The sequence below is a fragment of the Ambystoma mexicanum genome, chromosome 1p (assembly GCF_040938575.1).
Source record: "Ambystoma mexicanum isolate Mex_15411 chromosome 1p, UKY_AmexF1_1, whole genome shotgun sequence".
NCBI classification, from domain to species: Eukaryota; Metazoa; Chordata; class Amphibia; order Caudata; family Ambystomatidae; genus Ambystoma; species Ambystoma mexicanum.
Genome location: NC_090921.1, coordinates 13,745,962 through 13,772,493, shown reverse-complemented (window position 1 = coordinate 13,772,493; position 26,532 = coordinate 13,745,962). Strand labels below are relative to the sequence as shown.

At 48.0% G+C, this 26,532-nt stretch overlaps 22 non-coding genes across 22 annotated transcripts; all 22 read right to left on the bottom strand.

Annotated features, from left to right (window-relative positions):
* Positions 1-156: 156 nt before the first annotated feature.
* On the bottom strand, positions 157-238 carry TRNAL-UAG (transfer RNA leucine (anticodon UAG)). Its single transcript has one exon. It is a non-coding gene; the product is annotated as a tRNA-Leu (tRNA).
* A 1,144-nt stretch (positions 239-1,382) lies between these two features.
* Positions 1,383-1,464, bottom strand: TRNAL-UAG (transfer RNA leucine (anticodon UAG)). The gene has a single exon. It is a non-coding gene; the product is annotated as a tRNA-Leu (tRNA).
* A 1,144-nt stretch (positions 1,465-2,608) lies between these two features.
* TRNAL-UAG (transfer RNA leucine (anticodon UAG)) lies at positions 2,609-2,690 on the bottom strand. Its single transcript has one exon. It is a non-coding gene; the product is annotated as a tRNA-Leu (tRNA).
* Positions 2,691-3,834: 1,144 nt separating this feature from the next.
* Positions 3,835-3,916, bottom strand: TRNAL-UAG (transfer RNA leucine (anticodon UAG)). Its single transcript has one exon. It is a non-coding gene; the product is annotated as a tRNA-Leu (tRNA).
* Positions 3,917-5,060: 1,144 nt separating this feature from the next.
* TRNAL-UAG (transfer RNA leucine (anticodon UAG)) lies at positions 5,061-5,142 on the bottom strand. The gene has a single exon. It is a non-coding gene; the product is annotated as a tRNA-Leu (tRNA).
* A 1,144-nt stretch (positions 5,143-6,286) lies between these two features.
* TRNAL-UAG (transfer RNA leucine (anticodon UAG)) lies at positions 6,287-6,368 on the bottom strand. Its single transcript has one exon. It is a non-coding gene; the product is annotated as a tRNA-Leu (tRNA).
* Positions 6,369-7,512: 1,144 nt separating this feature from the next.
* On the bottom strand, positions 7,513-7,594 carry TRNAL-UAG (transfer RNA leucine (anticodon UAG)). The gene has a single exon. It is a non-coding gene; the product is annotated as a tRNA-Leu (tRNA).
* A 1,144-nt stretch (positions 7,595-8,738) lies between these two features.
* TRNAL-UAG (transfer RNA leucine (anticodon UAG)) lies at positions 8,739-8,820 on the bottom strand. Its single transcript has one exon. It is a non-coding gene; the product is annotated as a tRNA-Leu (tRNA).
* Positions 8,821-9,964: 1,144 nt separating this feature from the next.
* TRNAL-UAG (transfer RNA leucine (anticodon UAG)) lies at positions 9,965-10,046 on the bottom strand. Its single transcript has one exon. It is a non-coding gene; the product is annotated as a tRNA-Leu (tRNA).
* A 1,144-nt stretch (positions 10,047-11,190) lies between these two features.
* TRNAL-UAG (transfer RNA leucine (anticodon UAG)) lies at positions 11,191-11,272 on the bottom strand. Its single transcript has one exon. It is a non-coding gene; the product is annotated as a tRNA-Leu (tRNA).
* A 1,144-nt stretch (positions 11,273-12,416) lies between these two features.
* TRNAL-UAG (transfer RNA leucine (anticodon UAG)) lies at positions 12,417-12,498 on the bottom strand. The gene has a single exon. It is a non-coding gene; the product is annotated as a tRNA-Leu (tRNA).
* A 1,144-nt stretch (positions 12,499-13,642) lies between these two features.
* TRNAL-UAG (transfer RNA leucine (anticodon UAG)) lies at positions 13,643-13,724 on the bottom strand. The gene has a single exon. It is a non-coding gene; the product is annotated as a tRNA-Leu (tRNA).
* Positions 13,725-14,868: 1,144 nt separating this feature from the next.
* On the bottom strand, positions 14,869-14,950 carry TRNAL-UAG (transfer RNA leucine (anticodon UAG)). The gene has a single exon. It is a non-coding gene; the product is annotated as a tRNA-Leu (tRNA).
* A 1,144-nt stretch (positions 14,951-16,094) lies between these two features.
* Positions 16,095-16,176, bottom strand: TRNAL-UAG (transfer RNA leucine (anticodon UAG)). Its single transcript has one exon. It is a non-coding gene; the product is annotated as a tRNA-Leu (tRNA).
* A 1,144-nt stretch (positions 16,177-17,320) lies between these two features.
* TRNAL-UAG (transfer RNA leucine (anticodon UAG)) lies at positions 17,321-17,402 on the bottom strand. The gene has a single exon. It is a non-coding gene; the product is annotated as a tRNA-Leu (tRNA).
* Positions 17,403-18,546: 1,144 nt separating this feature from the next.
* On the bottom strand, positions 18,547-18,628 carry TRNAL-UAG (transfer RNA leucine (anticodon UAG)). The gene has a single exon. It is a non-coding gene; the product is annotated as a tRNA-Leu (tRNA).
* A 1,144-nt stretch (positions 18,629-19,772) lies between these two features.
* TRNAL-UAG (transfer RNA leucine (anticodon UAG)) lies at positions 19,773-19,854 on the bottom strand. Its single transcript has one exon. It is a non-coding gene; the product is annotated as a tRNA-Leu (tRNA).
* Positions 19,855-20,998: 1,144 nt separating this feature from the next.
* On the bottom strand, positions 20,999-21,080 carry TRNAL-UAG (transfer RNA leucine (anticodon UAG)). The gene has a single exon. It is a non-coding gene; the product is annotated as a tRNA-Leu (tRNA).
* Positions 21,081-22,224: 1,144 nt separating this feature from the next.
* On the bottom strand, positions 22,225-22,306 carry TRNAL-UAG (transfer RNA leucine (anticodon UAG)). The gene has a single exon. It is a non-coding gene; the product is annotated as a tRNA-Leu (tRNA).
* Positions 22,307-23,450: 1,144 nt separating this feature from the next.
* On the bottom strand, positions 23,451-23,532 carry TRNAL-UAG (transfer RNA leucine (anticodon UAG)). The gene has a single exon. It is a non-coding gene; the product is annotated as a tRNA-Leu (tRNA).
* A 1,144-nt stretch (positions 23,533-24,676) lies between these two features.
* Positions 24,677-24,758, bottom strand: TRNAL-UAG (transfer RNA leucine (anticodon UAG)). The gene has a single exon. It is a non-coding gene; the product is annotated as a tRNA-Leu (tRNA).
* A 1,144-nt stretch (positions 24,759-25,902) lies between these two features.
* TRNAL-UAG (transfer RNA leucine (anticodon UAG)) lies at positions 25,903-25,984 on the bottom strand. The gene has a single exon. It is a non-coding gene; the product is annotated as a tRNA-Leu (tRNA).
* Positions 25,985-26,532: the final 548 nt, after the last annotated feature.

The window sequence follows — 26,532 nt, the reverse complement described above, 5'->3', positions numbered from 1 at the left end:
ATGCTTTACCCTTTTTTGGTGAAAACGCACACGAGTCAGATGTGTGCTTTCAGTCTGGGTGTTCAGAAAAGCAAGAATTCATAAACACATGCCATTCCCTGGCTCCCAATTGTCCTGTCTGTACACGTGGCATGAAGATAAAAAAGAAACAGCTATTGGCAGCGGTGGGATTCGAACCCACGCCTCCAAAGAGACTGGAGCCTAAATCCAGCGCCTTAGACCGCTCGGCCACGCTACCCTGCTGGTACTGAAACGAGAGCCTCTGAGACCTGTATTTTTTTAGGGATTGGCTGGTTTGGCCATTAATTCAAAATCAAAGCAAAGCATGAACTTGGATTGAATTCTAGCACTGGCTGTGCAAAGCCCGAACTGAACAATAAAGCACACTTGTCAGCCTGAAATTGAAATGTCACCTTTCGGGAGTGCTCTGTTCAACAGCAGTCTGGTAGCCTAGTGGTCAATGTCAGCACCCCTCCATCCAGCAGTCTTGAGTTCAATTCCCGGTGAGGGAGGTCAGATCTTTTCTAGGTTTTTTTTGGTTCTAAAAATGTTTGGGAAGCGAAGGTTCAGGAACATTGCCGGTAGGGAGAGTAAGCTCTTTAAAGGCATGCAATGAGATGTGTTTTTCTTTATTTCTGCATATTTCTGTAGCTAGCTGCATTCTTTCAGTCAACATCCCGCCCCATTTAGTGCTCACGTTTTTAAAGAAGTCCACCATTAGCCCGCAGTGTAAGCCTACCCGGGGCCTCCGCCGATGGTCCATGGTGTGTGGGATCCTTACTGGACCAACCCCAGCCGTAACGCAAATCTTAGCTTTGTCTCATTCGACCCCTAACTCGACCCAAGGAGCTACTGCAAACTCTTAGCCTAACACTAGCCCTAAATGAAAGACGCCTATTGTCCTCACATGTGGGATTTTGTTCTCGCTGCTAGTGCATACGAAACTTGGTTCCGACGTGTCCAGGAGTGGGAGAATTACCAGGGACCTTGCAATCTCGTGCCTGGGGGTTTCTAAGCTGGGCATAGGAGCTCCACTGGATGGAGCCAAGTGTCTTGAACTGAGTTTTTGTGATGCAGCAGGAAAAGGCGCTGCAAAAAGGAGCAACTACCAAGGCAAAGAGATGTGCATTCATTAGGGCATCGTGTCGGCAGATTTGTGGCCCTGCCAAGCACGTGTTTATTGACAGGATCGTGAACGCATGTCCGTTTTCAGTGAACAGTGATTTATGCTTTACCCTTTTTTGGTGAAAACGCACACGAGTCAGATGTGTGCTTTCAGTCTGGGTGTTCAGAAAAGCAAGAATTCATAAACACATGCCATTCCCTGGCTCCCAATTGTCCTGTCTGTACACGTGGCATGAAGATAAAAAAGAAACAGCTATTGGCAGCGGTGGGATTCGAACCCACGCCTCCAAAGAGACTGGAGCCTAAATCCAGCGCCTTAGACCGCTCGGCCACGCTACCCTGCTGGTACTGAAACGAGAGCCTCTGAGACCTGTATTTTTTTAGGGATTGGCTGGTTTGGCCATTAATTCAAAATCAAAGCAAAGCATGAACTTGGATTGAATTCTAGCACTGGCTCTGCAAAGCCCGAACTGAACAATAAAGCACACTTGTCAGCCTGAAATTGAAATGTCACCTTTCGGGAGTGCTCTGTTCAACAGCAGTCTGGTAGCCTAGTGGTCAATGTCAGCACCCCTCCATCCAGCAGTCTTGAGTTCAATTCCCGGTGAGGGAGGTCAGATCTTTTCTAGGTTTTTTTTGGTTCTAAAAATGTTTGGGAAGCGAAGGTTCAGGAACATTGCCGGTAGGGAGAGTAAGCTCTTTAAAGGCATGCAATGAGATGTGTTTTTCTTTATTTCTGCATATTTCTGTAGCTAGCTGCATTCTTTCAGTCAACATCCCGCCCCATTTAGTGCTCACGTTTTTAAAGAAGTCCACCATTAGCCCGCAGTGTAAGCCTACCCGGGGCCTCCGCCGATGGTCCATGGTGTGTGGGATCCTTACTGGACCAACCCCAGCCGTAACGCAAATCTTAGCTTTGTCTCATTCGACCCCTAACTCGACCCAAGGAGCTACTGCAAACTCTTAGCCTAACACTAGCCCTAAATGAAAGACGCCTATTGTCCTCACATGTGGGATTTTGTTCTCGCTGCTAGTGCATACGAAACTTGGTTCCGACGTGTCCAGGAGTGGGAGAATTACCAGGGACCTTGCAATCTCGTGCCTGGGGGTTTCTAAGCTGGGCATAGGAGCTCCACTGGATGGAGCCAAGTGTCTTGAACTGAGTTTTTGTGATGCAGCAGGAAAAGGCGCTGCAAAAAGGAGCAACTACCAAGGCAAAGAGATGTGCATTCATTAGGGCATCGTGTCGGCAGATTTGTGGCCCTGCCAAGCACGTGTTTATTGACAGGATCGTGAACGCATGTCCGTTTTCAGTGAACAGTGATTTATGCTTTACCCTTTTTTGGTGAAAACGCACACGAGTCAGATGTGTGCTTTCAGTCTGGGTGTTCAGAAAAGCAAGAATTCATAAACACATGCCATTCCCTGGCTCCCAATTGTCCTGTCTGTACACGTGGCATGAAGATAAAAAAGAAACAGCTATTGGCAGCGGTGGGATTCGAACCCACGCCTCCAAAGAGACTGGAGCCTAAATCCAGCGCCTTAGACCGCTCGGCCACGCTACCCTGCTGGTACTGAAACGAGAGCCTCTGAGACCTGTATTTTTTTAGGGATTGGCTGGTTTGGCCATTAATTCAAAATCAAAGCAAAGCATGAACTTGGATTGAATTCTAGCACTGGCTGTGCAAAGCCCGAACTGAACAATAAAGCACACTTGTCAGCCTGAAATTGAAATGTCACCTTTCGGGAGTGCTCTGTTCAACAGCAGTCTGGTAGCCTAGTGGTCAATGTCAGCACCCCTCCATCCAGCAGTCTTGAGTTCAATTCCCGGTGAGGGAGGTCAGATCTTTTCTAGGTTTTTTTTGGTTCTAAAAATGTTTGGGAAGCGAAGGTTCAGGAACATTGCCGGTAGGGAGAGTAAGCTCTTTAAAGGCATGCAATGAGATGTGTTTTTCTTTATTTCTGCATATTTCTGTAGCTAGCTGCATTCTTTCAGTCAACATCCCGCCCCATTTAGTGCTCACGTTTTTAAAGAAGTCCACCATTAGCCCGCAGTGTAAGCCTACCCGGGGCCTCCGCCGATGGTCCATGGTGTGTGGGATCCTTACTGGACCAACCCCAGCCGTAACGCAAATCTTAGCTTTGTCTCATTCGACCCCTAACTCGACCCAAGGAGCTACTGCAAACTCTTAGCCTAACACTAGCCCTAAATGAAAGACGCCTATTGTCCTCACATGTGGGATTTTGTTCTCGCTGCTAGTGCATACGAAACTTGGTTCCGACGTGTCCAGGAGTGGGAGAATTACCAGGGACCTTGCAATCTCGTGCCTGGGGGTTTCTAAGCTGGGCATAGGAGCTCCACTGGATGGAGCCAAGTGTCTTGAACTGAGTTTTTGTGATGCAGCAGGAAAAGGCGCTGCAAAAAGGAGCAACTACCAAGGCAAAGAGATGTGCATTCATTAGGGCATCGTGTCGGCAGATTTGTGGCCCTGCCCTGAACGTGTTTATTGACAGGATCGTGAACGCATGTCCGTTTTCAGTGAACAGTGATTTATGCTTTACCCTTTTTTGGTGAAAACGCACACGAGTCAGATGTGTGCTTTCAGTCTGGGTGTTCAGAAAAGCAAGAATTCATAAACACATGCCATTCCCTGGCTCCCAATTGTCCTGTCTGTACACGTGGCATGAAGATAAAAAAGAAACAGCTATTGGCAGCGGTGGGATTCGAACCCACGCCTCCAAAGAGACTGGAGCCTAAATCCAGCGCCTTAGACCGCTCGGCCACGCTACCCTGCTGGTACTGAAACGAGAGCCTCTGAGACCTGTATTTTTTTAGGGATTGGCTGGTTTGGCCATTAATTCAAAATCAAAGCAAAGCATGAACTTGGATTGAATTCTAGCACTGGCTGTGCAAAGCCCGAACTGAACAATAAAGCACACTTGTCAGCCTGAAATTGAAATGTCACCTTTCGGGAGTGCTCTGTTCAACAGCAGTCTGGTAGCCTAGTGGTCAATGTCAGCACCCCTCCATCCAGCAGTCTTGAGTTCAATTCCCGGTGAGGGAGGTCAGATCTTTTCTAGGTTTTTTTTGGTTCTAAAAATGTTTGGGAAGCGAAGGTTCAGGAACATTGCCGGTAGGGAGAGTAAGCTCTTTAAAGGCATGCAATGAGATGTGTTTTTCTTTATTTCTGCATATTTCTGTAGCTAGCTGCATTCTTTCAGTCAACATCCCGCCCCATTTAGTGCTCACGTTTTTAAAGAAGTCCACCATTAGCCCGCAGTGTAAGCCTACCCGGGGCCTCCGCCGATGGTCCATGGTGTGTGGGATCCTTACTGGACCAACCCCAGCCGTAACGCAAATCTTAGCTTTGTCTCATTCGACCCCTAACTCGACCCAAGGAGCTACTGCAAACTCTTAGCCTAACACTAGCCCTAAATGAAAGACGCCTATTGTCCTCACATGTGGGATTTTGTTCTCGCTGCTAGTGCATACGAAACTTGGTTCCGACGTGTCCAGGAGTGGGAGAATTACCAGGGACCTTGCAATCTCGTGCCTGGGGGTTTCTAAGCTGGGCATAGGAGCTCCACTGGATGGAGCCAAGTGTCTTGAACTGAGTTTTTGTGATGCAGCAGGAAAAGGCGCTGCAAAAAGGAGCAACTACCAAGGCAAAGAGATGTGCATTCATTAGGGCATCGTGTCGGCAGATTTGTGGCCCTGCCAAGCACGTGTTTATTGACAGGATCGTGAACGCATGTCCGTTTTCAGTGAACAGTGATTTATGCTTTACCCTTTTTTGGTGAAAACGCACACGAGTCAGATGTGTGCTTTCAGTCTGGGTGTTCAGAAAAGCAAGAATTCATAAACACATGCCATTCCCTGGCTCCCAATTGTCCTGTCTGTACACGTGGCATGAAGATAAAAAAGAAACAGCTATTGGCAGCGGTGGGATTCGAACCCACGCCTCCAAAGAGACTGGAGCCTAAATCCAGCGCCTTAGACCGCTCGGCCACGCTACCCTGCTGGTACTGAAACGAGGGCCTCTGAGACCTGTATTTTTTTAGGGATTGGCTGGTTTGGCCATTAATTCAAAATCAAAGCAAAGCATGAACTTGGATTGAATTCTAGCACTGGCTGTGCAAAGCCCGAACTGAACAATAAAGCACACTTGTCAGCCTGAAATTGAAATGTCACCTTTCGGGAGTGCTCTGTTCAACAGCAGTCTGGTAGCCTAGTGGTCAATGTCAGCACCCCTCCATCCAGCAGTCTTGAGTTCAATTCCCGGTGAGGGAGGTCAGATCTTTTCTAGGTTTTTTTTGGTTCTAAAAATGTTTGGGAAGCGAAGGTTCAGGAACATTGCCGGTAGGGAGAGTAAGCTCTTTAAAGGCATGCAATGAGATGTGTTTTTCTTTATTTCTGCATATTTCTGTAGCTAGCTGCATTCTTTCAGTCAACATCCCGCCCCATTTAGTGCTCACGTTTTTAAAGAAGTCCACCATTAGCCCGCAGTGTAAGCCTACCCGGGGCCTCCGCCGATGGTCCATGGTGTGTGGGATCCTTACTGGACCAACCCCAGCCGTAACGCAAATCTTAGCTTTGTCTCATTCGACCCCTAACTCGACCCAAGGAGCTACTGCAAACTCTTAGCCTAACACTAGCCCTAAATGAAAGACGCCTATTGTCCTCACATGTGGGATTTTGTTCTCGCTGCTAGTGCATACGAAACTTGGTTCCGACGTGTCCAGGAGTGGGAGAATTACCAGGGACCTTGCAATCTCGTGCCTGGGGGTTTCTAAGCTGGGCATAGGAGCTCCACTGGATGGAGCCAAGTGTCTTGAACTGAGTTTTTGTGATGCAGCAGGAAAAGGCGCTGCAAAAAGGAGCAACTACCAAGGCAAAGAGATGTGCATTCATTAGGGCATCGTGTCGGCAGATTTGTGGCCCTGCCCTGAACGTGTTTATTGACAGGATCGTGAACGCATGTCCGTTTTCAGTGAACAGTGATTTATGCTTTACCCTTTTTTGGTGAAAACGCACACGAGTCAGATGTGTGCTTTCAGTCTGGGTGTTCAGAAAAGCAAGAATTCATAAACACATGCCATTCCCTGGCTCCCAATTGTCCTGTCTGTACACGTGGCATGAAGATAAAAAAGAAACAGCTATTGGCAGCGGTGGGATTCGAACCCACGCCTCCAAAGAGACTGGAGCCTAAATCCAGCGCCTTAGACCGCTCGGCCACGCTACCCTGCTGGTACTGAAACGAGAGCCTCTGAGACCTGTATTTTTTTAGGGATTGGCTGGTTTGGCCATTAATTCAAAATCAAAGCAAAGCATGAACTTGGATTGAATTCTAGCACTGGCTGTGCAAAGCCCGAACTGAACAATAAAGCACACTTGTCAGCCTGAAATTGAAATGTCACCTTTCGGGAGTGCTCTGTTCGACAGCAGTCTGGTAGCCTAGTGGTCAATGTCAGCACCCCTCCATCCAGCAGTCCTGAGTTCAATTCCCGGTGAGGGAGGTCAGATCTTTTCTAGGTTTTTTTTGGTTCTAAAAATGTTTGGGAAGCGAAGGTTCAGGAACATTGCCGGTAGGGAGAGTAAGCTCTTTAAAGGCATGCAATGAGATGTGTTTTTCTTTATTTCTGCATATTTCTGTAGCTAGCTGCATTCTTTCAGTCAACATCCCGCCCCATTTAGTGCTCACGTTTTTAAAGAAGTCCACCATTAGCCCGCAGTGTAAGCCTACCCGGGGCCTCCGCCGATGGTCCATGGTGTGTGGGATCCTTACTGGACCAACCCCAGCCGTAACGCAAATCTTAGCTTTGTCTCATTCGACCCCTAACTCGACCCAAGGAGCTACTGCAAACTCTTAGCCTAACACTAGCCCTAAATGAAAGACGCCTATTGTCCTCACATGTGGGATTTTGTTCTCGCTGCTAGTGCATACGAAACTTGGTTCCGACGTGTCCAGGAGTGGGAGAATTACCAGGGACCTTGCAATCTCGTGCCTGGGGGTTTCTAAGCTGGGCATAGGAGCTCCACTGGATGGAGCCAAGTGTCTTGAACTGAGTTTTTGTGATGCAGCAGGAAAAGGCGCTGCAAAAAGGAGCAACTACCAAGGCAAAGAGATGTGCATTCATTAGGGCATCGTGTCGGCAGATTTGTGGCCCTGCCAAGCACGTGTTTATTGACAGGATCGTGAACGCATGTCCGTTTTCAGTGAACAGTGATTTATGCTTTACCCTTTTTTGGTGAAAACGCACACGAGTCAGATGTGTGCTTTCAGTCTGGGTGTTCAGAAAAGCAAGAATTCATAAACACATGCCATTCCCTGGCTCCCAATTGTCCTGTCTGTACACGTGGCATGAAGATAAAAAAGAAACAGCTATTGGCAGCGGTGGGATTCGAACCCACGCCTCCAAAGAGACTGGAGCCTAAATCCAGCGCCTTAGACCGCTCGGCCACGCTACCCTGCTGGTACTGAAACGAGAGCCTCTGAGACCTGTATTTTTTTAGGGATTGGCTGGTTTGGCCATTAATTCAAAATCAAAGCAAAGCATGAACTTGGATTGAATTCTAGCACTGGCTGTGCAAAGCCCGAACTGAACAATAAAGCACACTTGTCAGCCTGAAATTGAAATGTCACCTTTCGGGAGTGCTCTGTTCAACAGCAGTCTGGTAGCCTAGTGGTCAATGTCAGCACCCCTCCATCCAGCAGTCTTGAGTTCAATTCCCGGTGAGGGAGGTCAGATCTTTTCTAGGTTTTTTTTGGTTCTAAAAATGTTTGGGAAGCGAAGGTTCAGGAACATTGCCGGTAGGGAGAGTAAGCTCTTTAAAGGCATGCAATGAGATGTGTTTTTCTTTATTTCTGCATATTTCTGTAGCTAGCTGCATTCTTTCAGTCAACATCCCGCCCCATTTAGTGCTCACGTTTTTAAAGAAGTCCACCATTAGCCCGCAGTGTAAGCCTACCCGGGGCCTCCGCCGATGGTCCATGGTGTGTGGGATCCTTACTGGACCAACCCCAGCCGTAACGCAAATCTTAGCTTTGTCTCATTCGACCCCTAACTCGACCCAAGGAGCTACTGCAAACTCTTAGCCTAACACTAGCCCTAAATGAAAGACGCCTATTGTCCTCACATGTGGGATTTTGTTCTCGCTGCTAGTGCATACGAAACTTGGTTCCGACGTGTCCAGGAGTGGGAGAATTACCAGGGACCTTGCAATCTCGTGCCTGGGGGTTTCTAAGCTGGGCATAGGAGCTCCACTGGATGGAGCCAAGTGTCTTGAACTGAGTTTTTGTGATGCAGCAGGAAAAGGCGCTGCAAAAAGGAGCAACTACCAAGGCAAAGAGATGTGCATTCATTAGGGCATCGTGTCGGCAGATTTGTGGCCCTGCCAAGCACGTGTTTATTGACAGGATCGTGAACGCATGTCCGTTTTCAGTGAACAGTGATTTATGCTTTACCCTTTTTTGGTGAAAACGCACACGAGTCAGATGTGTGCTTTCAGTCTGGGTGTTCAGAAAAGCAAGAATTCATAAACACATGCCATTCCCTGGCTCCCAATTGTCCTGTCTGTACACGTGGCATGAAGATAAAAAAGAAACAGCTATTGGCAGCGGTGGGATTCGAACCCACGCCTCCAAAGAGACTGGAGCCTAAATCCAGCGCCTTAGACCGCTCGGCCACGCTACCCTGCTGGTACTGAAACGAGAGCCTCTGAGACCTGTATTTTTTTAGGGATTGGCTGGTTTGGCCATTAATTCAAAATCAAAGCAAAGCATGAACTTGGATTGAATTCTAGCACTGGCTGTGCAAAGCCCGAACTGAACAATAAAGCACACTTGTCAGCCTGAAATTGAAATGTCACCTTTCGGGAGTGCTCTGTTCAACAGCAGTCTGGTAGCCTAGTGGTCAATGTCAGCACCCCTCCATCCAGCAGTCTTGAGTTCAATTCCCGGTGAGGGAGGTCAGATCTTTTCTAGGTTTTTTTTGGTTCTAAAAATGTTTGGGAAGCGAAGGTTCAGGAACATTGCCGGTAGGGAGAGTAAGCTCTTTAAAGGCATGCAATGAGATGTGTTTTTCTTTATTTCTGCATATTTCTGTAGCTAGCTGCATTCTTTCAGTCAACATCCCGCCCCATTTAGTGCTCACGTTTTTAAAGAAGTCCACCATTAGCCCGCAGTGTAAGCCTACCCGGGGCCTCCGCCGATGGTCCATGGTGTGTGGGATCCTTACTGGACCAACCCCAGCCGTAACGCAAATCTTAGCTTTGTCTCATTCGACCCCTAACTCGACCCAAGGAGCTACTGCAAACTCTTAGCCTAACACTAGCCCTAAATGAAAGACGCCTATTGTCCTCACATGTGGGATTTTGTTCTCGCTGCTAGTGCATACGAAACTTGGTTCCGACGTGTCCAGGAGTGGGAGAATTACCAGGGACCTTGCAATCTCGTGCCTGGGGGTTTCTAAGCTGGGCATAGGAGCTCCACTGGATGGAGCCAAGTGTCTTGAACTGAGTTTTTGTGATGCAGCAGGAAAAGGCGCTGCAAAAAGGAGCAACTACCAAGGCAAAGAGATGTGCATTCATTAGGGCATCGTGTCGGCAGATTTGTGGCCCTGCCAAGCACGTGTTTATTGACAGGATCGTGAACGCATGTCCGTTTTCAGTGAACAGTGATTTATGCTTTACCCTTTTTTGGTGAAAACGCACACGAGTCAGATGTGTGCTTTCAGTCTGGGTGTTCAGAAAAGCAAGAATTCATAAACACATGCCATTCCCTGGCTCCCAATTGTCCTGTCTGTACACGTGGCATGAAGATAAAAAAGAAACAGCTATTGGCAGCGGTGGGATTCGAACCCACGCCTCCAAAGAGACTGGAGCCTAAATCCAGCGCCTTAGACCGCTCGGCCACGCTACCCTGCTGGTACTGAAACGAGAGCCTCTGAGACCTGTATTTTTTTAGGGATTGGCTGGTTTGGCCATTAATTCAAAATCAAAGCAAAGCATGAACTTGGATTGAATTCTAGCACTGGCTGTGCAAAGCCCGAACTGAACAATAAAGCACACTTGTCAGCCTGAAATTGAAATGTCACCTTTCGGGAGTGCTCTGTTCGACAGCAGTCTGGTAGCCTAGTGGTCAATGTCAGCACCCCTCCATCCAGCAGTCTTGAGTTCAATTCCCGGTGAGGGAGGTCAGATCTTTTCTAGGTTTTTTTTGGTTCTAAAAATGTTTGGGAAGCGAAGGTTCAGGAACATTGCCGGTAGGGAGAGTAAGCTCTTTAAAGGCATGCAATGAGATGTGTTTTTCTTTATTTCTGCATATTTCTGTAGCTAGCTGCATTCTTTCAGTCAACATCCCGCCCCATTTAGTGCTCACGTTTTTAAAGAAGTCCACCATTAGCCCGCAGTGTAAGCCTACCCGGGGCCTCCGCCGATGGTCCATGGTGTGTGGGATCCTTACTGGACCAACCCCAGCCGTAACGCAAATCTTAGCTTTGTCTCATTCGACCCCTAACTCGACCCAAGGAGCTACTGCAAACTCTTAGCCTAACACTAGCCCTAAATGAAAGACGCCTATTGTCCTCACATGTGGGATTTTGTTCTCGCTGCTAGTGCATACGAAACTTGGTTCCGACGTGTCCAGGAGTGGGAGAATTACCAGGGACCTTGCAATCTCGTGCCTGGGGGTTTCTAAGCTGGGCATAGGAGCTCCACTGGATGGAGCCAAGTGTCTTGAACTGAGTTTTTGTGATGCAGCAGGAAAAGGCGCTGCAAAAAGGAGCAACTACCAAGGCAAAGAGATGTGCATTCATTAGGGCATCGTGTCGGCAGATTTGTGGCCCTGCCAAGCACGTGTTTATTGACAGGATCGTGAACGCATGTCCGTTTTCAGTGAACAGTGATTTATGCTTTACCCTTTTTTGGTGAAAACGCACACGAGTCAGATGTGTGCTTTCAGTCTGGGTGTTCAGAAAAGCAAGAATTCATAAACACATGCCATTCCCTGGCTCCCAATTGTCCTGTCTGTACACGTGGCATGAAGATAAAAAAGAAACAGCTATTGGCAGCGGTGGGATTCGAACCCACGCCTCCAAAGAGACTGGAGCCTAAATCCAGCGCCTTAGACCGCTCGGCCACGCTACCCTGCTGGTACTGAAACGAGAGCCTCTGAGACCTGTATTTTTTTAGGGATTGGCTGGTTTGGCCATTAATTCAAAATCAAAGCAAAGCATGAACTTGGATTGAATTCTAGCACTGGCTGTGCAAAGCCCGAACTGAACAATAAAGCACACTTGTCAGCCTGAAATTGAAATGTCACCTTTCGGGAGTGCTCTGTTCGACAGCAGTCTGGTAGCCTAGTGGTCAATGTCAGCACCCCTCCATCCAGCAGTCCTGAGTTCAATTCCCGGTGAGGGAGGTCAGATCTTTTCTAGGTTTTTTTTGGTTCTAAAAATGTTTGGGAAGCGAAGGTTCAGGAACATTGCCGGTAGGGAGAGTAAGCTCTTTAAAGGCATGCAATGAGATGTGTTTTTCTTTATTTCTGCATATTTCTGTAGCTAGCTGCATTCTTTCAGTCAACATCCCGCCCCATTTAGTGCTCACGTTTTTAAAGAAGTCCACCATTAGCCCGCAGTGTAAGCCTACCCGGGGCCTCCGCCGATGGTCCATGGTGTGTGGGATCCTTACTGGACCAACCCCAGCCGTAACGCAAATCTTAGCTTTGTCTCATTCGACCCCTAACTCGACCCAAGGAGCTACTGCAAACTCTTAGCCTAACACTAGCCCTAAATGAAAGACGCCTATTGTCCTCACATGTGGGATTTTGTTCTCGCTGCTAGTGCATACGAAACTTGGTTCCGACGTGTCCAGGAGTGGGAGAATTACCAGGGACCTTGCAATCTCGTGCCTGGGGGTTTCTAAGCTGGGCATAGGAGCTCCACTGGATGGAGCCAAGTGTCTTGAACTGAGTTTTTGTGATGCAGCAGGAAAAGGCGCTGCAAAAAGGAGCAACTACCAAGGCAAAGAGATGTGCATTCATTAGGGCATCGTGTCGGCAGATTTGTGGCCCTGCCAAGCACGTGTTTATTGACAGGATCGTGAACGCATGTCCGTTTTCAGTGAACAGTGATTTATGCTTTACCCTTTTTTGGTGAAAACGCACACGAGTCAGATGTGTGCTTTCAGTCTGGGTGTTCAGAAAAGCAAGAATTCATAAACACATGCCATTCCCTGGCTCCCAATTGTCCTGTCTGTACACGTGGCATGAAGATAAAAAAGAAACAGCTATTGGCAGCGGTGGGATTCGAACCCACGCCTCCAAAGAGACTGGAGCCTAAATCCAGCGCCTTAGACCGCTCGTCCACGCTACCCTGCTGGTACTGAAACGAGAGCCTCTGAGACCTGTATTTTTTTAGGGATTGGCTGGTTTGGCCATTAATTCAAAATCAAAGCAAAGCATGAACTTGGATTGAATTCTAGCACTGGCTCTGCAAAGCCCGAACTGAACAATAAAGCACACTTGTCAGCCTGAAATTGAAATGTCACCTTTCGGGAGTGCTCTGTTCAACAGCAGTCTGGTAGCCTAGTGGTCAATGTCAGCACCCCTCCATCCAGCAGTCTTGAGTTCAATTCCCGGTGAGGGAGGTCAGATCTTTTCTAGGTTTTTTTTGGTTCTAAAAATGTTTGGGAAGCGAAGGTTCAGGAACATTGCCGGTAGGGAGAGTAAGCTCTTTAAAGGCATGCAATGAGATGTGTTTTTCTTTATTTCTGCATATTTCTGTAGCTAGCTGCATTCTTTCAGTCAACATCCCGCCCCATTTAGTGCTCACGTTTTTAAAGAAGTCCACCATTAGCCCGCAGTGTAAGCCTACCCGGGGCCTCCGCCGATGGTCCATGGTGTGTGGGATCCTTACTGGACCAACCCCAGCCGTAACGCAAATCTTAGCTTTGTCTCATTCGACCCCTAACTCGACCCAAGGAGCTACTGCAAACTCTTAGCCTAACACTAGCCCTAAATGAAAGACGCCTATTGTCCTCACATGTGGGATTTTGTTCTCGCTGCTAGTGCATACGAAACTTGGTTCCGACGTGTCCAGGAGTGGGAGAATTACCAGGGACCTTGCAATCTCGTGCCTGGGGGTTTCTAAGCTGGGCATAGGAGCTCCACTGGATGGAGCCAAGTGTCTTGAACTGAGTTTTTGTGATGCAGCAGGAAAAGGCGCTGCAAAAAGGAGCAACTACCAAGGCAAAGAGATGTGCATTCATTAGGGCATCGTGTCGGCAGATTTGTGGCCCTGCCAAGCACGTGTTTATTGACAGGATCGTGAACGCATGTCCGTTTTCAGTGAACAGTGATTTATGCTTTACCCTTTTTTGGTGAAAACGCACACGAGTCAGATGTGTGCTTTCAGTCTGGGTGTTCAGAAAAGCAAGAATTCATAAACACATGCCATTCCCTGGCTCCCAATTGTCCTGTCTGTACACGTGGCATGAAGATAAAAAAGAAACAGCTATTGGCAGCGGTGGGATTCGAACCCACGCCTCCAAAGAGACTGGAGCCTAAATCCAGCGCCTTAGACCGCTCGGCCACGCTACCCTGCTGGTACTGAAACGAGAGCCTCTGAGACCTGTATTTTTTTAGGGATTGGCTGGTTTGGCCATTAATTCAAAATCAAAGCAAAGCATGAACTTGGATTGAATTCTAGCACTGGCTGTGCAAAGCCCGAACTGAACAATAAAGCACACTTGTCAGCCTGAAATTGAAATGTCACCTTTCGGGAGTGCTCTGTTCAACAGCAGTCTGGTAGCCTAGTGGTCAATGTCAGCACCCCTCCATCCAGCAGTCTTGAGTTCAATTCCCGGTGAGGGAGGTCAGATCTTTTCTAGGTTTTTTTTGGTTCTAAAAATGTTTGGGAAGCGAAGGTTCAGGAACATTGCCGGTAGGGAGAGTAAGCTCTTTAAAGGCATGCAATGAGATGTGTTTTTCTTTATTTCTGCATATTTCTGTAGCTAGCTGCATTCTTTCAGTCAACATCCCGCCCCATTTAGTGCTCACGTTTTTAAAGAAGTCCACCATTAGCCCGCAGTGTAAGCCTACCCGGGGCCTCCGCCGATGGTCCATGGTGTGTGGGATCCTTACTGGACCAACCCCAGCCGTAACGCAAATCTTAGCTTTGTCTCATTCGACCCCTAACTCGACCCAAGGAGCTACTGCAAACTCTTAGCCTAACACTAGCCCTAAATGAAAGACGCCTATTGTCCTCACATGTGGGATTTTGTTCTCGCTGCTAGTGCATACGAAACTTGGTTCCGACGTGTCCAGGAGTGGGAGAATTACCAGGGACCTTGCAATCTCGTGCCTGGGGGTTTCTAAGCTGGGCATAGGAGCTCCACTGGATGGAGCCAAGTGTCTTGAACTGAGTTTTTGTGATGCAGCAGGAAAAGGCGCTGCAAAAAGGAGCAACTACCAAGGCAAAGAGATGTGCATTCATTAGGGCATCGTGTCGGCAGATTTGTGGCCCTGCCAAGCACGTGTTTATTGACAGGATCGTGAACGCATGTCCGTTTTCAGTGAACAGTGATTTATGCTTTACCCTTTTTTGGTGAAAACGCACACGAGTCAGATGTGTGCTTTCAGTCTGGGTGTTCAGAAAAGCAAGAATTCATAAACACATGCCATTCCCTGGCTCCCAATTGTCCTGTCTGTACACGTGGCATGAAGATAAAAAAGAAACAGCTATTGGCAGCGGTGGGATTCGAACCCACGCCTCCAAAGAGACTGGAGCCTAAATCCAGCGCCTTAGACCGCTCGGCCACGCTACCCTGCTGGTACTGAAACGAGAGCCTCTGAGACCTGTATTTTTTTAGGGATTGGCTGGTTTGGCCATTAATTCAAAATCAAAGCAAAGCATGAACTTGGATTGAATTCTAGCACTGGCTGTGCAAAGCCCGAACTGAACAATAAAGCACACTTGTCAGCCTGAAATTGAAATGTCACCTTTCGGGAGTGCTCTGTTCGACAGCAGTCTGGTAGCCTAGTGGTCAATGTCAGCACCCCTCCATCCAGCAGTCCTGAGTTCAATTCCCGGTGAGGGAGGTCAGATCTTTTCTAGGTTTTTTTTGGTTCTAAAAATGTTTGGGAAGCGAAGGTTCAGGAACATTGCCGGTAGGGAGAGTAAGCTCTTTAAAGGCATGCAATGAGATGTGTTTTTCTTTATTTCTGCATATTTCTGTAGCTAGCTGCATTCTTTCAGTCAACATCCCGCCCCATTTAGTGCTCACGTTTTTAAAGAAGTCCACCATTAGCCCGCAGTGTAAGCCTACCCGGGGCCTCCGCCGATGGTCCATGGTGTGTGGGATCCTTACTGGACCAACCCCAGCCGTAACGCAAATCTTAGCTTTGTCTCATTCGACCCCTAACTCGACCCAAGGAGCTACTGCAAACTCTTAGCCTAACACTAGCCCTAAATGAAAGACGCCTATTGTCCTCACATGTGGGATTTTGTTCTCGCTGCTAGTGCATACGAAACTTGGTTCCGACGTGTCCAGGAGTGGGAGAATTACCAGGGACCTTGCAATCTCGTGCCTGGGGGTTTCTAAGCTGGGCATAGGAGCTCCACTGGATGGAGCCAAGTGTCTTGAACTGAGTTTTTGTGATGCAGCAGGAAAAGGCGCTGCAAAAAGGAGCAACTACCAAGGCAAAGAGATGTGCATTCATTAGGGCATCGTGTCGGCAGATTTGTGGCCCTGCCAAGCACGTGTTTATTGACAGGATCGTGAACGCATGTCCGTTTTCAGTGAACAGTGATTTATGCTTTACCCTTTTTTGGTGAAAACGCACACGAGTCAGATGTGTGCTTTCAGTCTGGGTGTTCAGAAAAGCAAGAATTCATAAACACATGCCATTCCCTGGCTCCCAATTGTCCTGTCTGTACACGTGGCATGAAGATAAAAAAGAAACAGCTATTGGCAGCGGTGGGATTCGAACCCACGCCTCCAAAGAGACTGGAGCCTAAATCCAGCGCCTTAGACCGCTCGGCCACGCTACCCTGCTGGTACTGAAACGAGAGCCTCTGAGACCTGTATTTTTTTAGGGATTGGCTGGTTTGGCCATTAATTCAAAATCAAAGCAAAGCATGAACTTGGATTGAATTCTAGCACTGGCTGTGCAAAGCCCGAACTGAACAATAAAGCACACTTGTCAGCCTGAAATTGAAATGTCACCTTTCGGGAGTGCTCTGTTCAACAGCAGTCTGGTAGCCTAGTGGTCAATGTCAGCACCCCTCCATCCAGCAGTCTTGAGTTCAATTCCCGGTGAGGGAGGTCAGATCTTTTCTAGGTTTTTTTTGGTTCTAAAAATGTTTGGGAAGCGAAGGTTCAGGAACATTGCCGGTAGGGAGAGTAAGCTCTTTAAAGGCATGCAATGAGATGTGTTTTTCTTTATTTCTGCATATTTCTGTAGCTAGCTGCATTCTTTCAGTCAACATCCCGCCCCATTTAGTGCTCACGTTTTTAAAGAAGTCCACCATTAGCCCGCAGTGTAAGCCTACCCGGGGCCTCCGCCGATGGTCCATGGTGTGTGGGATCCTTACTGGACCAACCCCAGCCGTAACGCAAATCTTAGCTTTGTCTCATTCGACCCCTAACTCGACCCAAGGAGCTACTGCAAACTCTTAGCCTAACACTAGCCCTAAATGAAAGACGCCTATTGTCCTCACATGTGGGATTTTGTTCTCGCTGCTAGTGCATACGAAACTTGGTTCCGACGTGTCCAGGAGTGGGAGAATTACCAGGGACCTTGCAATCTCGTGCCTGGGGGTTTCTAAGCTGGGCATAGGAGCTCCACTGGATGGAGCCAAGTGTCTTGAACTGAGTTTTTGTGATGCAGCAGGAAAAGGCGCTGCAAAAAGGAGCAACTACCAAGGCAAAGAGATGTGCATTCATTAGGGCATCGTGTCGGCAGATTTGTGGCCCTGCCAAGCACGTGTTTATTGACAGGATCGTGAACGCATGTCCGTTTTCAGTGAACAGTGATTTATGCTTTACCCTTTTTTGGTGAAAACGCACACGAGTCAGATGTGTGCTTTCAGTCTGGGTGTTCAGAAAAGCAAGAATTCATAAACACATGCCATTCCCTGGCTCCCAATTGTCCTGTCTGTACACGTGGCATGAAGATAAAAAAGAAACAGCTATTGGCAGCGGTGGGATTCGAACCCACGCCTCCAAAGAGACTGGAGCCTAAATCCAGCGCCTTAGACCGCTCGGCCACGCTACCCTGCTGGTACTGAAACGAGAGCCTCTGAGACCTGTATTTTTTTAGGGATTGGCTGGTTTGGCCATTAATTCAAAATCAAAGCAAAGCATGAACTTGGATTGAATTCTAGCACTGGCTCTGCAAAGCCCGAACTGAACAATAAAGCACACTTGTCAGCCTGAAATTGAAATGTCACCTTTCGGGAGTGCTCTGTTCAACAGCAGTCTGGTAGCCTAGTGGTCAATGTCAGCACCCCTCCATCCAGCAGTCTTGAGTTCAATTCCCGGTGAGGGAGGTCAGATCTTTTCTAGGTTTTTTTTGGTTCTAAAAATGTTTGGGAAGCGAAGGTTCAGGAACATTGCCGGTAGGGAGAGTAAGCTCTTTAAAGGCATGCAATGAGATGTGTTTTTCTTTATTTCTGCATATTTCTGTAGCTAGCTGCATTCTTTCAGTCAACATCCCGCCCCATTTAGTGCTCACGTTTTTAAAGAAGTCCACCATTAGCCCGCAGTGTAAGCCTACCCGGGGCCTCCGCCGATGGTCCATGGTGTGTGGGATCCTTACTGGACCAACCCCAGCCGTAACGCAAATCTTAGCTTTGTCTCATTCGACCCCTAACTCGACCCAAGGAGCTACTGCAAACTCTTAGCCTAACACTAGCCCTAAATGAAAGACGCCTATTGTCCTCACATGTGGGATTTTGTTCTCGCTGCTAGTGCATACGAAACTTGGTTCCGACGTGTCCAGGAGTGGGAGAATTACCAGGGACCTTGCAATCTCGTGCCTGGGGGTTTCTAAGCTGGGCATAGGAGCTCCACTGGATGGAGCCAAGTGTCTTGAACTGAGTTTTTGTGATGCAGCAGGAAAAGGCGCTGCAAAAAGGAGCAACTACCAAGGCAAAGAGATGTGCATTCATTAGGGCATCGTGTCGGCAGATTTGTGGCCCTGCCCTGAACGTGTTTATTGACAGGATCGTGAACGCATGTCCGTTTTCAGTGAACAGTGATTTATGCTTTACCCTTTTTTGGTGAAAACGCACACGAGTCAGATGTGTGCTTTCAGTCTGGGTGTTCAGAAAAGCAAGAATTCATAAACACATGCCATTCCCTGGCTCCCAATTGTCCTGTCTGTACACGTGGCATGAAGATAAAAAAGAAACAGCTATTGGCAGCGGTGGGATTCGAACCCACGCCTCCAAAGAGACTGGAGCCTAAATCCAGCGCCTTAGACCGCTCGGCCACGCTACCCTGCTGGTACTGAAACGAGAGCCTCTGAGACCTGTATTTTTTTAGGGATTGGCTGGTTTGGCCATTAATTCAAAATCAAAGCAAAGCATGAACTTGGATTGAATTCTAGCACTGGCTGTGCAAAGCCCGAACTGAACAATAAAGCACACTTGTCAGCCTGAAATTGAAATGTCACCTTTCGGGAGTGCTCTGTTCAACAGCAGTCTGGTAGCCTAGTGGTCAATGTCAGCACCCCTCCATCCAGCAGTCTTGAGTTCAATTCCCGGTGAGGGAGGTCAGATCTTTTCTAGGTTTTTTTTGGTTCTAAAAATGTTTGGGAAGCGAAGGTTCAGGAACATTGCCGGTAGGGAGAGTAAGCTCTTTAAAGGCATGCAATGAGATGTGTTTTTCTTTATTTCTGCATATTTCTGTAGCTAGCTGCATTCTTTCAGTCAACATCCCGCCCCATTTAGTGCTCACGTTTTTAAAGAAGTCCACCATTAGCCCGCAGTGTAAGCCTACCCGGGGCCTCCGCCGATGGTCCATGGTGTGTGGGATCCTTACTGGACCAACCCCAGCCGTAACGCAAATCTTAGCTTTGTCTCATTCGACCCCTAACTCGACCCAAGGAGCTACTGCAAACTCTTAGCCTAACACTAGCCCTAAATGAAAGACGCCTATTGTCCTCACATGTGGGATTTTGTTCTCGCTGCTAGTGCATACGAAACTTGGTTCCGACGTGTCCAGGAGTGGGAGAATTACCAGGGACCTTGCAATCTCGTGCCTGGGGGTTTCTAAGCTGGGCATAGGAGCTCCACTGGATGGAGCCAAGTGTCTTGAACTGAGTTTTTGTGATGCAGCAGGAAAAGGCGCTGCAAAAAGGAGCAACTACCAAGGCAAAGAGATGTGCATTCATTAGGGCATCGTGTCGGCAGATTTGTGGCCCTGCCAAGCACGTGTTTATTGACAGGATCGTGAACGCATGTCCGTTTTCAGTGAACAGTGATTTATGCTTTACCCTTTTTTGGTGAAAACGCACACGAGTCAGATGTGTGCTTTCAGTCTGGGTGTTCAGAAAAGCAAGAATTCATAAACACATGCCATTCCCTGGCTCCCAATTGTCCTGTCTGTACACGTGGCATGAAGATAAAAAAGAAACAGCTATTGGCAGCGGTGGGATTCGAACCCACGCCTCCAAAGAGACTGGAGCCTAAATCCAGCGCCTTAGACCGCTCGGCCACGCTACCCTGCTGGTACTGAAACGAGAGCCTCTGAGACCTGTATTTTTTTAGGGATTGGCTGGTTTGGCCATTAATTCAAAATCAAAGCAAAGCATGAACTTGGATTGAATTCTAGCACTGGCTGTGCAAAGCCCGAACTGAACAATAAAGCACACTTGTCAGCCTGAAATTGAAATGTCACCTTTCGGGAGTGCTCTGTTCAACAGCAGTCTGGTAGCCTAGTGGTCAATGTCAGCACCCCTCCATCCAGCAGTCTTGAGTTCAATTCCCGGTGAGGGAGGTCAGATCTTTTCTAGGTTTTTTTTGGTTCTAAAAATGTTTGGGAAGCGAAGGTTCAGGAACATTGCCGGTAGGGAGAGTAAGCTCTTTAAAGGCATGCAATGAGATGTGTTTTTCTTTATTTCTGCATATTTCTGTAGCTAGCTGCATTCTTTCAGTCAACATCCCGCCCCATTTAGTGCTCACGTTTTTAAAGAAGTCCACCATTAGCCCGCAGTGTAAGCCTACCCGGGGCCTCCGCCGATGGTCCATGGTGTGTGGGATCCTTACTGGACCAACCCCAGCCGTAACGCAAATCTTAGCTTTGTCTCATTCGACCCCTAACTCGACCCAAGGAGCTACTGCAAACTCTTAGCCTAACACTAGCCCTAAATGAAAGACGCCTATTGTCCTCACATGTGGGATTTTGTTCTCGCTGCTAGTGCATACGAAACTTGGTTCCGACGTGTCCAGGAGTGGGAGAATTACCAGGGACCTTGCAATCTCGTGCCTGGGGGTTTCTAAGCTGGGCATAGGAGCTCCACTGGATGGAGCCAAGTGTCTTGAACTGAGTTTTTGTGATGCAGCAGGAAAAGGCGCTGCAAAAAGGAGCAACTACCAAGGCAAAGAGATGTGCATTCATTAGGGCATCGTGTCGGCAGATTTGTGGCCCTGCCAAGCACGTGTTTATTGACAGGATCGTGAACGCATGTCCGTTTTCAGTGAACAGTGATTTATGCTTTACCCTTTTTTGGTGAAAACGCACACGAGTCAGATGTGTGCTTTCAGTCTGGGTGTTCAGAAAAGCAAGAATTCATAAACACATGCCATTCCCTGGCTCCCAATTGTCCTGTCTGTACACGTGGCATGAAGATAAAAAAGAAACAGCTATTGGCAGCGGTGGGATTCGAACCCACGCCTCCAAAGAGACTGGAGCCTAAATCCAGCGCCTTAGACCGCTCGGCCACGCTACCCTGCTGGTACTGAAACGAGAGCCTCTGAGACCTGTATTTTTTTAGGGATTGGCTGGTTTGGCCATTAATTCAAAATCAAAGCAAAGCATGAACTTGGATTGAATTCTAGCACTGGCTGTGCAAAGCCCGAACTGAACAATAAAGCACACTTGTCAGCCTGAAATTGAAATGTCACCTTTCGGGAGTGCTCTGTTCAACAGCAGTCTGGTAGCCTAGTGGTCAATGTCAGCACCCCTCCATCCAGCAGTCTTGAGTTCAATTCCCGGTGAGGGAGGTCAGATCTTTTCTAGGTTTTTTTTGGTTCTAAAAATGTTTGGGAAGCGAAGGTTCAGGAACATTGCCGGTAGGGAGAGTAAGCTCTTTAAAGGCATGCAATGAGATGTGTTTTTCTTTATTTCTGCATATTTCTGTAGCTAGCTGCATTCTTTCAGTCAACATCCCGCCCCATTTAGTGCTCACGTTTTTAAAGAAGTCCACCATTAGCCCGCAGTGTAAGCCTACCCGGGGCCTCCGCCGATGGTCCATGGTGTGTGGGATCCTTACTGGACCAACCCCAGCCGTAACGCAAATCTTAGCTTTGTCTCATTCGACCCCTAACTCGACCCAAGGAGCTACTGCAAACTCTTAGCCTAACACTAGCCCTAAATGAAAGACGCCTATTGTCCTCACATGTGGGATTTTGTTCTCGCTGCTAGTGCATACGAAACTTGGTTCCGACGTGTCCAGGAGTGGGAGAATTACCAGGGACCTTGCAATCTCGTGCCTGGGGGTTTCTAAGCTGGGCATAGGAGCTCCACTGGATGGAGCCAAGTGTCTTGAACTGAGTTTTTGTGATGCAGCAGGAAAAGGCGCTGCAAAAAGGAGCAACTACCAAGGCAAAGAGATGTGCATTCATTAGGGCATCGTGTCGGCAGATTTGTGGCCCTGCCCTGAACGTGTTTATTGACAGGATCGTGAACGCATGTCCGTTTTCAGTGAACAGTGATTTATGCTTTACCCTTTTTTGGTGAAAACGCACACGAGTCAGATGTGTGCTTTCAGTCTGGGTGTTCAGAAAAGCAAGAATTCATAAACACATGCCATTCCCTGGCTCCCAATTGTCCTGTCTGTACACGTGGCATGAAGATAAAAAAGAAACAGCTATTGGCAGCGGTGGGATTCGAACCCACGCCTCCAAAGAGACTGGAGCCTAAATCCAGCGCCTTAGACCGCTCGGCCACGCTACCCTGCTGGTACTGAAACGAGAGCCTCTGAGACCTGTATTTTTTTAGGGATTGGCTGGTTTGGCCATTAATTCAAAATCAAAGCAAAGCATGAACTTGGATTGAATTCTAGCACTGGCTGTGCAAAGCCCGAACTGAACAATAAAGCACACTTGTCAGCCTGAAATTGAAATGTCACCTTTCGGGAGTGCTCTGTTCGACAGCAGTCTGGTAGCCTAGTGGTCAATGTCAGCACCCCTCCATCCAGCAGTCCTGAGTTCAATTCCCGGTGAGGGAGGTCAGATCTTTTCTAGGTTTTTTTTGGTTCTAAAAATGTTTGGGAAGCGAAGGTTCAGGAACATTGCCGGTAGGGAGAGTAAGCTCTTTAAAGGCATGCAATGAGATGTGTTTTTCTTTATTTCTGCATATTTCTGTAGCTAGCTGCATTCTTTCAGTCAACATCCCGCCCCATTTAGTGCTCACGTTTTTAAAGAAGTCCACCATTAGCCCGCAGTGTAAGCCTACCCGGGGCCTCCGCCGATGGTCCATGGTGTGTGGGATCCTTACTGGACCAACCCCAGCCGTAACGCAAATCTTAGCTTTGTCTCATTCGACCCCTAACTCGACCCAAGGAGCTACTGCAAACTCTTAGCCTAACACTAGCCCTAAATGAAAGACGCCTATTGTCCTCACATGTGGGATTTTGTTCTCGCTGCTAGTGCATACGAAACTTGGTTCCGACGTGTCCAGGAGTGGGAGAATTACCAGGGACCTTGCAATCTCGTGCCTGGGGGTTTCTAAGCTGGGCATAGGAGCTCCACTGGATGGAGCCAAGTGTCTTGAACTGAGTTTTTGTGATGCAGCAGGAAAAGGCGCTGCAAAAAGGAGCAACTACCAAGGCAAAGAGATGTGCATTCATTAGGGCATCGTGTCGGCAGATTTGTGGCCCTGCCAAGCACGTGTTTATTGACAGGATCGTGAACGCATGTCCGTTTTCAGTGAACAGTGATTTATGCTTTACCCTTTTTTGGTGAAAACGCACACGAGTCAGATGTGTGCTTTCAGTCTGGGTGTTCAGAAAAGCAAGAATTCATAAACACATGCCATTCCCTGGCTCCCAATTGTCCTGTCTGTACACGTGGCATGAAGATAAAAAAGAAACAGCTATTGGCAGCGGTGGGATTCGAACCCACGCCTCCAAAGAGACTGGAGCCTAAATCCAGCGCCTTAGACCGCTCGTCCACGCTACCCTGCTGGTACTGAAACGAGAGCCTCTGAGACCTGTATTTTTTTAGGGATTGGCTGGTTTGGCCATTAATTCAAAATCAAAGCAAAGCATGAACTTGGATTGAATTCTAGCACTGGCTCTGCAAAGCCCGAACTGAACAATAAAGCACACTTGTCAGCCTGAAATTGAAATGTCACCTTTCGGGAGTGCTCTGTTCAACAGCAGTCTGGTAGCCTAGTGGTCAATGTCAGCACCCCTCCATCCAGCAGTCTTGAGTTCAATTCCCGGTGAGGGAGGTCAGATCTTTTCTAGGTTTTTTTTGGTTCTAAAAATGTTTGGGAAGCGAAGGTTCAGGAACATTGCCGGTAGGGAGAGTAAGCTCTTTAAAGGCATGCAATGAGATGTGTTTTTCTTTATTTCTGCATATTTCTGTAGCTAGCTGCATTCTTTCAGTCAACATCCCGCCCCATTTAGTGCTCACGTTTTTAAAGAAGTCCACCATTAGCCCGCAGTGTAAGCCTACCCGGGGCCTCCGCCGATGGTCCATGGTGTGTGGGATCCTTACTGGACCAACCCCAGCCGTAACGCAAATCTTAGCTTTGTCTCATTCGACCCCTAACTCGACCCAAGGAGCTACTGCAAACTCTTCGCCTAACACTAGCCCTAAATGAAAGACGCCTATTGTCCTCACATGTGGGATTTTGTTCTCGCTGCTAGTGCATACGAAACTTGGTTCCGACGTGTCCAGGAGTGGGAGAATTACCAGGGACCTTGCAATCTCGTGCCTGGGGGTTTCTAAGCTGGGCATAGGAGCTCCACTGGATGGAGCCAAGTGTCTTGAACTGAGTTTTTGTGATGCAGCAGGAAAAGGCGCTGCAAAAAGGAGCAACTACCAAGGCAAAGAGATGTGCATTCATTAGGGCATCGTGTCGGCAGATTTGTGGCCCTGCCAAGCACGTGTTTATTGACAGGATCGTGAACGCATGTCCGTTTTCAGTGAACAGTGATTTATGCTTTACCCTTTTTTGGTGAAAACGCACACGAGTCAGATGTGTGCTTTCAGTCTGGGTGTTCAGAAAAGCAAGAATTCATAAACACATGCCATTCCCTGGCTCCCAATTGTCCTGTCTGTACACGTGGCATGAAGATAAAAAAGAAACAGCTATTGGCAGCGGTGGGATTCGAACCCACGCCTCCAAAGAGACTGGAGCCTAAATCCAGCGCCTTAGACCGCTCGGCCACGCTACCCTGCTGGTACTGAAACGAGAGCCTCTGAGACCTGTATTTTTTTAGGGATTGGCTGGTTTGGCCATTAATTCAAAATCAAAGCAAAGCATGAACTTGGATTGAATTCTAGCACTGGCTGTGCAAAGCCCGAACTGAACAATAAAGCACACTTGTCAGCCTGAAATTGAAATGTCACCTTTCGGGAGTGCTCTGTTCAACAGCAGTCTGGTAGCCTAGTGGTCAATGTCAGCACCCCTCCATCCAGCAGTCTTGAGTTCAATTCCCGGTGAGGGAGGTCAGATCTTTTCTAGGTTTTTTTTGGTTCTAAAAATGTTTGGGAAGCGAAGGTTCAGGAACATTGCCGGTAGGGAGAGTAAGCTCTTTAAAGGCATGCAATGAGATGTGTTTTTCTTTATTTCTGCATATTTCTGTAGCTAGCTGCATTCTTTCAGTCAACATCCCGCCCCATTTAGTGCTCACGTTTTTAAAGAAGTCCACCATTAGCCCGCAGTGTAAGCCTACCCGGGGCCTCCGCCGATGGTCCATGGTGTGTGGGATCCTTACTGGACCAACCCCAGCCGTAACGCAAATCTTAGCTTTGTCTCATTCGACCCCTAACTCGACCCAAGGAGCTACTGCAAACTCTTAGCCTAACACTAGCCCTAAATGAAAGACGCCTATTGTCCTCACATGTGGGATTTTGTTCTCGCTGCTAGTGCATACGAAACTTGGTTCCGACGTGTCCAGGAGTGGGAGAATTACCAGGGACCTTGCAATCTCGTGCCTGGGGGTTTCTAAGCTGGGCATAGGAGCTCCACTGGATGGAGCCAAGTGTCTTGAACTGAGTTTTTGTGATGCAGCAGGAAAAGGCGCTGCAAAAAGGAGCAACTACCAAGGCAAAGAGATGTGCATTCATTAGGGCATCGTGTCGGCAGATTTGTGGCCCTGCCAAGCACGTGTTTATTGACAGGATCGTGAACGCATGTCCGTTTTCAGTGAACAGTGATTTATGCTTTACCCTTTTTTGGTGAAAACGCACACGAGTCAGATGTGTGCTTTCAGTCTGGGTGTTCAGAAAAGCAAGAATTCATAAACACATGCCATTCCCTGGCTCCCAATTGTCCTGTCTGTACACGTGGCATGAAGATAAAAAAGAAACAGCTATTGGCAGCGGTGGGATTCGAACCCACGCCTCCAAAGAGACTGGAGCCTAAATCCAGCGCCTTAGACCGCTCGGCCACGCTACCCTGCTGGTACTGAAACGAGGGCCTCTGAGACCTGTATTTTTTTAGGGATTGGCTGGTTTGGCCATTAATTCAAAATCAAAGCAAAGCATGAACTTGGATTGAATTCTAGCACTGGCTGTGCAAAGCCCGAACTGAACAATAAAGCACACTTGTCAGCCTGAAATTGAAATGTCACCTTTCGGGAGTGCTCTGTTCAACAGCAGTCTGGTAGCCTAGTGGTCAATGTCAGCACCCCTCCATCCAGCAGTCTTGAGTTCAATTCCCGGTGAGGGAGGTCAGATCTTTTCTAGGTTTTTTTTGGTTCTAAAAATGTTTGGGAAGCGAAGGTTCAGGAACATTGCCGGTAGGGAGAGTAAGCTCTTTAAAGGCATGCAATGAGATGTGTTTTTCTTTATTTCTGCATATTTCTGTAGCTAGCTGCATTCTTTCAGTCAACATCCCGCCCCATTTAGTGCTCACGTTTTTAAAGAAGTCCACCATTAGCCCGCAGTGTAAGCCTACCCGGGGCCTCCGCCGATGGTCCATGGTGTGTGGGATCCTTACTGGAC